This window comes from Crinia signifera, chromosome 19 (genome assembly GCF_055691185.1).
Source record: "Crinia signifera chromosome 19, ASM5569118v1, whole genome shotgun sequence".
In the NCBI taxonomy this organism is placed as follows: Eukaryota; Metazoa; Chordata; class Amphibia; order Anura; family Myobatrachidae; genus Crinia; species Crinia signifera.
Genome location: NC_139226.1, coordinates 117,560,497 through 117,573,989, shown reverse-complemented (window position 1 = coordinate 117,573,989; position 13,493 = coordinate 117,560,497). Strand labels below are relative to the sequence as shown.

The following is a 13,493-nucleotide window of genomic DNA, read 5'->3' as shown; positions in this document are numbered from 1 at the left end:
ATATGTCATGAATAGACATAGTTAGTGGCTGGGCAATACAATGTTGGGGGGGGAGAATCAAACACCCACAGAGCCTGCTCCTAAAGAATCAGTGTGTCGAAGATAATACAGGGTAATTGATTACTGATTGTGGAAGAGCTGTCTACAATAGCAGCTAACAAAAACAGTGTTACACCTAATGTATGAAGTGTTAAAATATGGGCACCAGTTCAGTTGTATCCATAAGAGAATGCGATTTGTGCTGGCGTGTACAGATGTGTAAGCTTTTCACAGAAGTAACTGTTGGATCCCTTTAATAAAATACAGTTTCCAGGGAATAGCAGGAAAAATAGGGACAAGTATGATAAGAGAAAGAGAGAGAGAGAGAGAGAGAGAGAGAGAGAGAGAGAGAGAGAGAGAGAGAGAGAGAGAGAGAGAGAGAGAGAGAGAGAGAGAGAGAGAGAGAGAGAGAGAGAGAGAGAGAGAGAGAGAGACTTCTCATTCACTTGGTACAGTTTGTTTTTCTTTTAGCTGGGGTGGTGGAGAAGGAAGGGGGGGGGAGCGGGGGAACCCATTGACAGAGCTTCTTTTGATGACTTGGAAGGGTTAATTAGTCAACTATTAAAAACCCTTTATCAGTTGTGTATTGGCTAGATTTAGCTCCCTTTAAACCCTAAGTAAAACTAGTTTAGGTAAAAGCGTAAATGTTGAAGCCACAAAAATCAATGTCAGCATTAATGACAAAGATTAGATAGGAGGGGGGGGGGGGGGGGGGGGGTAGCTCCGTAATGGGCAACAGAGGCTACAAAAAAGGGGCAAGGAAAAACACAGCAAGGATGGTTTAAAGAGAAATTAAATAACTTGGTAGACAATGTTCAAAATATATAAATGGGAACAGATAAACACCCCCCCCCTTCCAAAAAAAGGGGAAAAGTAAAAATTGTATACAGACACAGAATAGGTTGTTTTTTTTATACACACACACACACACACACACAACAGACGCTTATAATGTGTGTGCAGATCTGTCTGGCTACCACACAAAATGAATATTTGAATATTAAGTGTTCTCCAGCATCCAATGCTAAATCTATGCTGCTACTGCTGGTCAAGTTGTACAAATACAACACAGCATACAAAATAAGCCAGGAGGTGGGGGAGATAGAACCCACAAATGTATTTTTCATTTATTTTTGTGACAGGCATTGTGCTTGGGTAACAGCAAATAACCAGGGAGAATTATACATTCTAATCATGCAAAATAAAATCTAAAATAAATCATTGGACTAATAAAAAGGGGGATAAGTCACACAAGCTATATACAAATTTGTGTAAATATATACATCAGTCATTAAAAAGGAACAAAGGCTAAAATGAATCAGCAGACAATAACAGCCTAAAAATCAACAGATGAATACAGAGGGAGGGAATGTACTATACGGATGGAACACTTACATACATCAGCCACAATTTCCCCATTCCTTTTGTGAATGGCAAACAATCCTTCTCCAGTACAATGGGTCACAATGTCATTATATCAAATTCTAATATTTAGAGAAGGGGGACATACAGCCTTCTCCAGTTCCCCCAGTGTTGTTCCCAGCAGACATAAACAAGTCATAATTATGCATGCCATATTCCTCTGTCCCTTATCTAACACCACTAGCCAGCAGCATCCGAATAGCAGTCTCCTGAGTGCAATGCACAGTACTAGCAATAATACATATTACTGGTCTACAGCACAGGCTGCTGCTCCAATGCAACATTATACATGTCAAGTACCAGTATGCACAACCATCACACACACCTGCATGCTTCACAGACATATACTGGGAATGATATGCATTGTCCAGTGCATGCTAATTAATATCTGGTGGGATCACTATAATGGGCAGCAGATGAAGTTCCCCAGTGGGGCAATAGCATAGACCTCTGTACTCTGGTGCTGTATAGGAGAACTGTATATGAAGTTTTGCCATAAGTGCTTATAGGCTGGGAATGAGTGTTTTATATAGGGATGTGTGCGGGACAGCGCTTTATATTAGGGTATGTGCAGGGAGCAACGCGTTATATAGGATGTGTGCGGGACCAACGCGTTATATTAGGGTATGTGCAGGGAGCAACGCGTTATAAAGGGATTGTGTGCGGGACAGCGCTTTATATTAGGGAATGTGCAGGGAGCAACGCGTTATATTGGGATGTGTGCGGGACAGCGCGTTATATTAGGGGATGTGCAGGGAGCAACGCGTTATACAGGGAAGTGATCGGAAAGTGTCATTCCCAGCTGAATGCAACATGTAGACGGATGATGGGGATTTAGAAGTTCCCGTAGTGTGAGGACACCTAGAAGCAGATGAATGCATGACAGCGCAGAGTTGCACTGGGTCTCCCACTATACAGAGTGCAAGAACAGGTCTGGGGGGTTGCATATAGAGTATAATAATAATTATAAGACCAGCGACAGGGATGTGGGGAGAATAAGATGCACTCTCCATCCTCCTGCATCTCTCGCACAGAAGCCAATCACAGCCTCCGCTGCTCTATTCATGTGTATGTGTGAATCTGCAGTTCAGGGCAACCCTGTGCAGGGAGAAGTGTCGGGCGCACTCACCTGCGCTGGGGCTCTCTCAGCAGACATGTATGTGAGTGGGGATGCGCTGGTACAGCAGCAGCAGCCTGGTCCGGCAGTTCGCAGTGCCCGCTCTCAGGCTCACTAACTCCTCTCTGCTGGGAGCTTAGCAAATCACCACAGCGGTGACGTCAGGCCGGCGCCTGGGACACGTGACGCCACCGCCACGCCCCCTCCCCGTGCTGGGGCAGCAGCAGCACACCGGCCCCGCCGCCATGCTAACTGCTGGCAGGGGAGCGTGGGGTCAGTGTTGGGGTCCCCGCTTGGCTGAGGGCGGTGACCCCCGTGGAGAGGCAGAAAGAGGACGGCTGTGCCGAGGGGAACGACCTGCCGCTGTGCTGGTTAGTGGTCGCGTCACCATCGCTGGTCTCTGACCTGTCACTCTCATCACACCTGTGCCAGCATTGCTGGGGCTTGTGGTTCCGCAGCTGCCGGTCTGATTGCATCCTCTTATAGTACGCCAGGGTTCTACACGAGCTGAGGGAGATTCAGAATAAACAACAGGTGGGATAATGTGCTGGTACTTCTAGTTCCCCAGCAGTTGGAGAACCACTGGTTGCTTGCATTAGATTTGTACTATAACATTGCCTGTCAGGCTACACCGGAGCTTGTGCAGAAACATTTGGAGACACAGGTCGCCTCTGAATATTACAAAAAGTAGGATGGCATGCTCGACTTGTGGTCCCACTATGGATACGGTCATTAGGTCGACCCTATTAGGGTTGACATGCATTGGGTCGACACCTGAAATAGGTCGACATGGCTAAGTTTGCCCGGGTCAGAAGGTCGATACAAGCATTCAGCCAATAATGGGAAGGTTGACATGAGTTTTTCATGTTTTTTTGGGGCACCGTCCCAAAGCATAGCAAGTGCAATGGTTCACATAGACCCGGCATGTCCAAGCTGTGGCCCGCCAGCTGTTGTGAAACTACACATCCCAGCATGCCTTGCCATAGTTTTAGCATTTCCTATGAGCAAAACTGTGGCAAGGCATGATGGGACTTGTAGTTTCACAACAGCTGGAGGGCCATAGTTTGGACATGCCTGACATAGACGGTGTCCATGTTGACTGTGTCGACATTTGGGACAAAAACATGAAAACCTCATATTGACATTTTGGCTGTTGACCTTCTCATTGTCAACATTTTGCCCCTGTTGACCGTAGCCATGTCGACCTATTTCAGATGTCAACCGAAGGCCTGTCGACCCAATGCATATCGACCTAAATTTGGTTGACCCAATGACCCAACCCCCCCACCGTAGCTGGAGAGAGCCAGGGTTGATTACATTTTTACTATAAAATAGCATGCCAGGGGACACTGGGACTTGTAGTTCAAAAGCAGCTTTACACAGATTGTCTATAATGAATACTACAAACGGTAGGATAATGGACTTGTGGTAGCAGGACAGGGGAGGAGCCACAGGTTGCATAAGCTGGATATATGTAGAAATGGCGCAAGCTGGGAGGCACAGTAACATCCATCATCACTTATGGTCAGTGTCAGGACTGCTATAGTAGGTGCCAGCGAGAGAAGGTTCCTTTATGTGCATCACGTTTGCTGTAGACTGTGCAGACTTTGGTGCACTAAAACCTCAGCATAACATGCCGGTGTCTCTAATTAGATCCATTTCACCTGGTACAGAACGTTCTGCACCAGATTCTCACCTGCTTGGCGTTTGCAAAGACCCTGGCTGATTTTTTTTTTTTTAACCACACATACTGTAGGCTGCTGATAAAAATGCACCTGCTTAGTTTAGCCTACATTCCTGTATTAGGGAAATGGTACACACAGAAATACATACTGTATGTTTTCTTGGATGTTGCAAGGACATGTTTTAATAAACTTGCTGCTTGATTATTCTGCATTTAAAATCTACTTTGATAATATTTAGCTTGCAAGTGCACACAATAACAATAGTTAGCAACATTTGTCTACAAAATAAGAACTGTACTACACAACAGTCTAAGGGGCCCATTTATCAAACCATATTTGCGGCTAAATCTGTTTTCGGGGGTTAGCCGCAAATATTAAGTATCCCCCAAATGTATCAACGGGGGACCGCAGTAGGAATCTGCGATTCCCCCCTGCACCGCCGCCGGCCGCATGTATCAACATCGGGCAGCCCGGCTTCGCACCCCTGGGCTATCGCCATTCTGATATGGCGATAGCCCATTGTAGCCTATGGCTACACATCGCACTGCCGAGCGGGGCAGTGCGGTCACAGGGGTCGTCAGGGGGTCAGCGCATAACCGTGCATGTGCAGACCCCCCGGCTTCCTGGTCAGGGCTTTGCAGGGACGGGCTTCTTTCGGAGCCCTGTCCCTGCGCCCTCAAAATGATAAATCCAGGCAGTATTACAAGGAACCGCAATGCGATGGCCGGCGATGTCACCACGCCGGCATCGCACATTAATGATAAATAATGATCCCCTTATGCTGAAAAAAGGCAGCATCTTCAGGGACAATAATAATACACAGTACTATTTTTCTGGAAAAATTGGTTCAGGAACTCTGGGAGGTATCTACAAAAACTTCTATCGATATATAGATAAAAGAAATAAAAAAAAAATATATATATATATTTACATATATTTAAGAAAAGAAGGCACTCAAAAAGAACTTTAACGTAAATCTTATTTTATGGAAATTATGTTTTGGCCCAGGACAGGTTCAGGAACCCAGTTCCTGATGATGTCATATTTAATAAGAGGTTCAGGAACTGAGGTCCTGCTAGTTCCTGCTGGGAAAATAGCACTGATGATGCATTCCCAGGTACAGGTATTTAAAACATTGGACTCACTCTTGCGATTATAGACACCTGTCAAATATTGTCTCCCAACATGACCCCTTTCATTGAGTACAATATGCCCTTCTGAATTGCCAGGGCTGACTGAAGGAGTGGACGAGACAGGTGTTGTTAAACATACAATTACTTAATTCAGCATAGGTAACTGCAGTAGTAAATGAAGTGGGAAATCAGTAAGTTGAGCACCAAATTGAAGGATCTGCAAATCATTAACCTCATGGATAATCTATTTTGGCCATTATGGAAGATCTGCAAGGTGATAAGAAGTGCTGAAAGTGATACATATTTTAAATTCCTGACTGAATGTAGTGGACCTGCAAGATTATGATTTCATTTGATCACATTTAGTGTACTGCGGAAATAGAATTTTTGTCTTTCCTGTTGATTTCAGCAATGTATTGTTCTCTCTCTGATCCCATACACATAGTTAGAGCGTTATTTACAAAATGATCTATAATATCCAGAGGGAGGCAGCACTTGTAGTGACACACTGAAGACTTCATCGTGTGTGCAGCCCACCTCCAGATTTCGTATATTTTACTGACGTTAAAGCTCCAATCCATTCTGAGACCTTGTGTTGATGCTATTTATTTATTTTACATAAAGTCATTTTTTTTCCCTTGCTTTCTCTTTCAGGTTGCTATTAATAGTATAACTCATTTAAGGCGGTCATTCGCTAGTGCGAGGTAGCACATGCAGTACCTCGCATGCGATACCCCGCAATCTCACCCGGCGGCTCCCGGGGGATATGATCGCTTAGGATACACTGTACGCGGTCCTTTCGCATACAATGTATCTCCTGCGATCCTAGCAGGGCTAACGGGCTGCAACAAATATTCATGGCAGCCAGTGGGAGGGAATGGGAACGCGCCTCACATCGCAGTCGCAGGTAATTGACATGCAATGTGCCACTTTTTATGCGATCCGTCACAGCAATGCGCCAGAATCGCATAAAAGGTGACCATTTCGCACTAGTGGATGTCGCCTTTAGATTTAATCATGTCACATGCAGATTTCCTTCAGCAATCAGTCCTATATTGTAGTGAGCAGAGAGGCTTTGGAACATCTCTGGTCTCTGTATGTAGGTTCATCACACAAACCCTTGACCACTGATTACTATTATAATTATCAGATTCTTATATTTATTTATTAACAGTTTCTTAGGTACTTGTTTCCTAGCACGGCGCCCGTCGGGGTTCATCGCATGCCTTAAGTTAAGGTACTTAAGGCATGCGATGGACCCAATTTTCTGACTTTAACAAGCTCAATTGCCGATAAAAGTGAAAATCGCGTTGATCGCGTCCATCGCGGCCCCTAATAAGGGGCCGCAATGTGACCGACGCAATTTTCCCTTAGGGAACAATGTTAAATAAATTTAAAAATGAAAATCGGGTTGGTCGCAGGTCATTATAATGGCCCGCGATGCGATCAACGCGATCAACCCGATTTTACATAGGTGACAATGTTAAATGGGCCAATATGGACCATTTCACATTGAATATGTGTAAAAAGTATGGTTAATTCCCCCCCCCCCCCCCCAATTTTAATGCCACCCCGGTATTGACGCCAACCCGAAGCGTGGCGAGCGGCGGCGGTACGCGTCCTCCGACCTTTTCATACCCCTACTATCCACGTCGGCGTGGAGTTGAGAATAGAAAGTGAGGCGAGGGGACGCGGATACCTGTGAAGCCCGCGAGGGGACGCGGATACCTGTGAAGGTATCCGCGTCCCCTCGCGGGACTCGCCACGCTTCGGGCTCGCTGCGCTCGCCACACTTTCTATTCTCAACTCCACGCCGATGTGGATAGTAGGGGTATGAAAAGTTCGGATGACGCGTACAGCCGCCCCTCGCGGGCTCGCTGCGCTCGCCTCACTTCGGGTTGGCATCAATACCGGGGTGGCGTTAACAATGGGGGGCATTTGAAACATCAGGGGGGTTTTCTATGAAAATGGGGTGTTTTGGGGCATTTTACATTAAAATCACTGCAAATTCTGGTCTCAGGGACCATTTTACATTGATTCCAATGTAAAAATCGCGTCCATCGCATCGCATGCGATTTGGTTGGCATGCGATTTTTCCGACCCGATGCTTACAATCAAATTCGGTGGTGCCGTGCTAGGAAACAAGTACCGTTTCTTATACAGCGCACACATATTCCGTAGCGCTTTACAGATAATGTTTGAACATTCGCATCATTCCCTGCCCCAGTGGATCCACAACCCCTCAGCCAAGCACGAATGAGCACCGCAAATCAGGCACTAGTGCCGCGGCTCTGTGCATGTGCTGTACTATCCGGAAGTCAATGGACGCCGGAGGTGCACAGCATATTGGACACCACGTACAGGTTGAGTATGCCTTATCCTAAGTGCTTGGGACCACGGCCATTTTGGATAAGGGATTTCGGACAGGATTGTCCCACAATAGTGCAGGCTGCTAAGGGTTCCTTTTCTCTAAACTCGCTGTGTAATCACCGTTTATCTAACATGGAATAGATGTGACCTATTTCACAATGGTTCTGCCAGATCACAAAGGTTCATAATGGGCTGTATAACATAGGGTCCGATTCAGGCCTGATCACACGTCTGCGAATTTGCACAGACCTCTAATTTTGATTAAATATTGTGTTAGTCCATTCCTAAATAGTTATTTTTTATTTATTGTCCAAATATTTTGAGTATTATGGTATATTTAGCTATATGCTTAGGTGGTCCCAGGAATATTGTTGCAGATACATGTTCCAAAAAAAAGAGACGAAAAAGATATTCCTAATTCGGGGAATCACTGGTCTAATGATAATAATAAATCCAGTGAGTGCCCCGAATTAGGAATATATTTTTCGTCTCTTTTTTTTGAACTACTAAGAACTCTTGGCAGCTGTAAATCATGGAAAGTAAGATATTCATATTATTAAAATTCACTTTCATTTGAAAAACTTGTTCTCAATCATCTCCATGTACAATATTATATATCTGATGGTTTGTGCTTAATATGAAAGTTAAATGACTGTTCTTTTACATAGGCAGCAAGTTCTCCCTTGAAGTCCCTGGAACTACTGGTATGGAGCCACCACTTCAGCCCTTCCGTTAGGGTTGCCATCCCCCCCCCCTACCCCCCCCCCCCCTACCCCCCCCCCCCCCCCCCCCCCCCCACACACACACACACACACACACACACACACACACACCTTCATGTGCATGTGCGCTCCTGGAAACGTGGGTGTGGCTTTGTAAAACGGACATTACATCTTCAGAAAAGTGGGCGTGGCCTCTAATACAGACATGTTTTGAAGTCCCTATTGTTACATTTAATAACACATTTCCCCTACTGACAGCTCCTATGCAGAGATACCTCATACATCCTCCCCTCATCCTGACACCAGTGACGACAACTTCACAGCAACCTCCTTCTCCCCCCTTCTCTAACATGCATATCTGCCCCAAACACTGACCGTCCACACACACAAATCCCCCCTCAACACTGGCCTTACCATTTCCTCAGCTGACAGCACAGACGGCAGAGGTCCCATGGGAATGATACACAGTAGCAGCCATCTTATCTCTCCTCTGAGGCTCAGTTTGGGAGGAAGTGCTGCTGCAGCATCCTAAGCTGTTGGCTGCACAGTGCTCCTCCATCCTCTCCTCTCCCGCGGCCCAGTTGAAATATTTCTCCAGGTAGAGGGAGCTGTGGGGCGGGCAGCAACTCACAAGTGCTGGAGACACACTGTGCATGCCCTGTGGCTTTTCTGGCGCCCAGAGCTCGCACTCCGCTGGAACCACCCTGTCTATGCCCCTGACAGTGTGCACACTCAGTTGGGAGGCTGTGGAGGCTTTCAAAGTCACCCGGATTCCGGGAGAATCCCTGAATCCGGGAGACTGAAAAAAGGCCTGGAGGGTTGCCACCAATTCAGGGAGAATCCAGGAAATCCTGGACACTCGGCCACCCTACCTTCTGTAGACTTACATGAAGTAAGCTGTCTGGACAGTTGGAGGGTGGATGCAGACGTCCTTCTATGTATGTGTTGTACATGCCAGCTTGTAGGACAGGAAGTTTATCTACTACAGTGATGCCCTCACCAGTTCTATCTGAGCAAGCGGTCTCCAAAAGTGGGTATACAGGGTATGTGTGGGTATACAGGTTTGTGTCATATATATCCATCATAGGGGTTTACTTACTAAGATACAGTAGGAGTTCTATTTCAGATGTTGCTATAGGCAACCAATAAGAATCTACATATTTATTTAGCACCTTCTAGAACAGATCTGATTGGTTGCCTATAGTAACACCCCATCTGAAATAGAACTCCCGTCTTAGTAAATAAACCCCATGAGGTTAGATTTACTAAAGCTTTTGATAAAGACAAATGGTGGTGTTGGCCATAGCAACCAAACACGCACACATACACACTGACCCCCCAAAAGAAAAAAACAAACTCATTGGCCCCCACATGAAGAAAAAAAATCACATTAGCCCCCACATAAAAAGAACAATCATTCACACGGTCCCATATTGAACACATAATAAGCATTGGCCCCCATATAAACACTGTGTCTGTGCCAGTCTTATCTGCTTGCAGAACACCGGAGAGAACTTATGTCAATGCTGACTGTTTTCAATGTGGTGCCCCAGGGGGATTCAGTACTGAATCCCGGCGTTCAGAATCCCGATGCCGGAATCCCGACATCCGAAATGCCGACAAGGGGGGGACGTGGATCGCCACCCCTTGCGGGCTCGCTGCGCTTGCCACTAATTTATTCTCCCTCCAGGGGTGTCGTGGACACCCACGGAGGGAGAATGTGTCGGGATTTCGGCGGTCGGGATTCTGAACGCCGGGATCCCGACCGCCGGGATTTTAACTGCATCCCCCCCAGGGTGTAGAGTTATAAATGCATCTCTGGCTCCGGCAGCACACAGGAGAACGGCGCACTAGTGTGCCATGGCACAGTGGTTTAAAAACCAGTCCCAGTGGACTTGTACTCTTCAGTATGGCCATTGCTTTGATTTTGTATTCTTTAGAACAAAGGTTTCCAATTTGGTCTCCAACGCACTGTTAATGGTCTAGATTTGGGATACGGTCGTATTATCGACCACAATTACGCAGACAGTCATTAGGTCGACATCGACATGCAGGAAGGTCGACAGGGTTCTAGGTCGACATGGTTGAGGTCAACAGGTGTCTAGGTTGACAGGGGACAAGGTCGACATAGCATTAGGTCGACATGGGTTATGTCGACAGGTTGCGAGGTCGGCATGGGTTTTATCACTGTTTTTTGAGCCGACATGTGCCGACAGTGAGGCACCATGCCTGAAGAATCGCGAGGGGCTGCGGTTCACTTCAAACAGTGTCCATGTCGACTGTGTCGACATTCGGGTTAAAAAAAACTGTGGAAAAAAAACATGTTGACCTTGCAACCTGTCGACATAACGCTATGTCGATCTAAAACCCTGTCGACCTTGTCCCCTGTCGACCTATACACCTGTTGACCTTCAACCCTGTTGACCTAGAACCCTGTCGACCTTCCTGCATGTCGACCTAAGTGTGGTCGATAATACGATCCACACCCGGTCTAGATTTTATGTATAACTAAGTTTCGGCATAGGTGACTTAATTAGTAACTCAATCAATTTGAGTTAACCATCTCTGCTCACCCATGGCTATCCTTAAACCATGGACAGGGTGTCTTGAGGACCATTTTTGAGAACCACTGCTTTAGTTCGATGGTGCCTAATCTCAGTCCTCCAAATAGTTCATGCTTTCTATATCACCCAGTGTACAATGTATTCATCACTCTTTGGCACATTTTAACAGTCACAGTTTGAGCTAATAATTTCGGTACTTGTGTACTAGCACGGCGCCCACGATAATTAGTCGCCCGATTTTTGATCGCATCGCATGCCATACACCCGATGGCATGCAATGCGATGCGATTTTGCCCCATATACGATGTTAAATTGTATAAGCACCCTAATGGGTGCTTACAATGTTAAATGCACCCCCACGCCACCCCCCAAGTATAAACGTGAACCCGAGGCGTGGCGAGCGGCGGCGGTACGCGTCCTACAACCTTTTCATACCCCCACTATCCACGTCGGTGTGGAGTTGATTTTATATAGTGTGGCGAGCGGACGCGTATACCTGTAAAGTTCTGTGCGCCCCCTCACCGCGCTTCGGGCTCGGTGGCGTGCTGCGCTCGCCACACTTTATAAAATCAACTCCACGCCGACGTGGATAGTGGGGGTATGAAAAGGTCATAGGACGCGTACCGCCGCCCCTCGCGGGCTCGCTGCGCTCGCCACGCTTCGGGTTCACATTTATACTTGGGGGGGTGGCGTGGGGGTGCATTTAACATTGTAAGCACCCATTAGGGTACATTTAACATTGTAAGCACCCATCAGGGTGCTTATACAATTTTTAATCGCATCCCATCGCATTGTATGCCATATACAATGCCATACAATTTAAAAATGTATGACATTGTATTCCATCGCCCGATATCGCATCGCATCCCATACCATTGTATGCCTTATGGTATACGATGCGATGGGAGCCGTGATAGTACACAAGTACCATAATTTCACTTGTGATTATGGGGGTTATTCTAGTCCATTCTTTCTGACAAAATCCTTCTTAGATGGACAAAACCATGTGCACTGCGGGTGGGGCAGATGTTACTTGTGCAGAGAGAATTCGATTTGGGTGGGGTTTTTCTTCAAAGTGAGATCTATATTGAAGTGTAAAATCATGCAGTCAGTATTTTCCCTGCACAGAAACAAAATAACTCACCCAAATCTAATTCTCTCTGCACATGTTACATCTGCCCCCCTGCAGTGCACATGGTTTTGTCCATCTAAGAAGGATTTTGTCAGAAAGAATGAACTAGAATAAACCCCTATGGCTGGAAAACATGCACTGTTTGTGATCCCATGGTCAGAGTTTGAGAACCTATATCTGGACCTTGCTATGTTTTTTCATTTGTACAGTTGTGTTTTTTGGTATACGGCAGGCATGTCCAACCTGCGGCCCTCCAGATGTGCTAAAACTACACATCCCAGCATGCATTGCCATCATTCTAGCATTCCCTAATAGCCAAATTGTGGCAAGGCATGCTGGGATGTGTAGTTTTAGCACATCTGGAGGGCCGCAGGTTGGACAAGCCTGGTGGTACGGTCATTGGGTCGACAAGCCTTAGGTTTACATGGGGATAGGTCAACATGGTTCTAGGTCGACATGGGTTTAGATCGAGAGGTCATTAGGCCGACACAAGCATCAGGTGGACAGTGTCTCGGTCGACAGTCAAAAGGTCGCCATGGGGTTTTTCACTGTTTTTTGAGCCGACATGTGCCGACAGGCGGTATTTCATGCCCTACCATCCACTAGGGCTTGATGGGAGAATAAAATAGTGTGCTGAGCGCAGCGAGGCACCGCGCCCGAAGCATAGCGAGCGATGCAGTGCACTGGAAACTGTGTTTATGTCGACTGTGTCGACATTCGGCTAAAAAAAAGGTGAAAAACCCCATGTCGACCTAGACTCTTTCGACTTATTGCTTGTGTCGACCTGTCGACCTAAACCCATGTCGACCTTGTCCCATGACTACCTAGAACCATGTTGACCTTTCCCCATGTCGACCTAACGGTGTCAACCTAATGCTTGTCGACCAACTTGCTGTAAACCAAAAGATCCCAACCCGTGTTTTCTACCCTCTTTGTCTTTATCACCTGTAAGCTCTTTTGTATTAATTTTCCATTTCTCTTCCCACTTGTTACATTCTCCTCTTCTAAGATTGTTAACATTGCTACATGTTATCCACAGCTCCTCCTAATACTGCATGTCAACTTCAGTGTCAATCATACCACCCTAAACAGTCTTACAAGCAGGATGTCATTGATAAATCTTGTATGTCTATTGCATTCATCATACATTCTGCTATATAATATTACTTCTAACTCCAAATGCTACAACAACTAGGTTTTCCTTTCAGGATTTTCTTCTCTGTAACTACTTTCCCACTTTTGCAAGTACCATACGGCTCAGTTCTCTGTCCATCTCTAGTTTCTTGCGCTCGATATCCACCTTCTAAAA

General features: G+C 46.2%; 1 protein-coding gene and 1 long non-coding RNA gene across 2 annotated transcripts in view; one reads left to right on the top strand and one right to left on the bottom strand.

Annotated features, from left to right (window-relative positions):
• ZBTB16 (zinc finger and BTB domain containing 16) overlaps positions 1 to 2,749 on the bottom strand; it is a 128,319-nt gene extending 125,570 nt beyond the window's left edge. Inside the window, exon 1 of the mRNA XM_083163227.1 lies at positions 2,591 to 2,749. The gene's annotated coding sequence lies outside the window, so the exon portion shown is untranslated. The remainder of the gene's footprint in view (positions 1 to 2,590) is intronic.
• Positions 2,750 to 2,815: 66 nt separating this feature from the next.
• LOC146042942 (uncharacterized) overlaps positions 2,816 to 13,493 on the top strand; it is a 39,906-nt gene continuing 29,228 nt past the window's right edge. The window contains exon 1 of the long non-coding RNA XR_014464066.1: positions 2,816 to 3,112. This is a non-coding gene — a long non-coding RNA (uncharacterized LOC146042942). The remainder of the gene's footprint in view (positions 3,113 to 13,493) is intronic.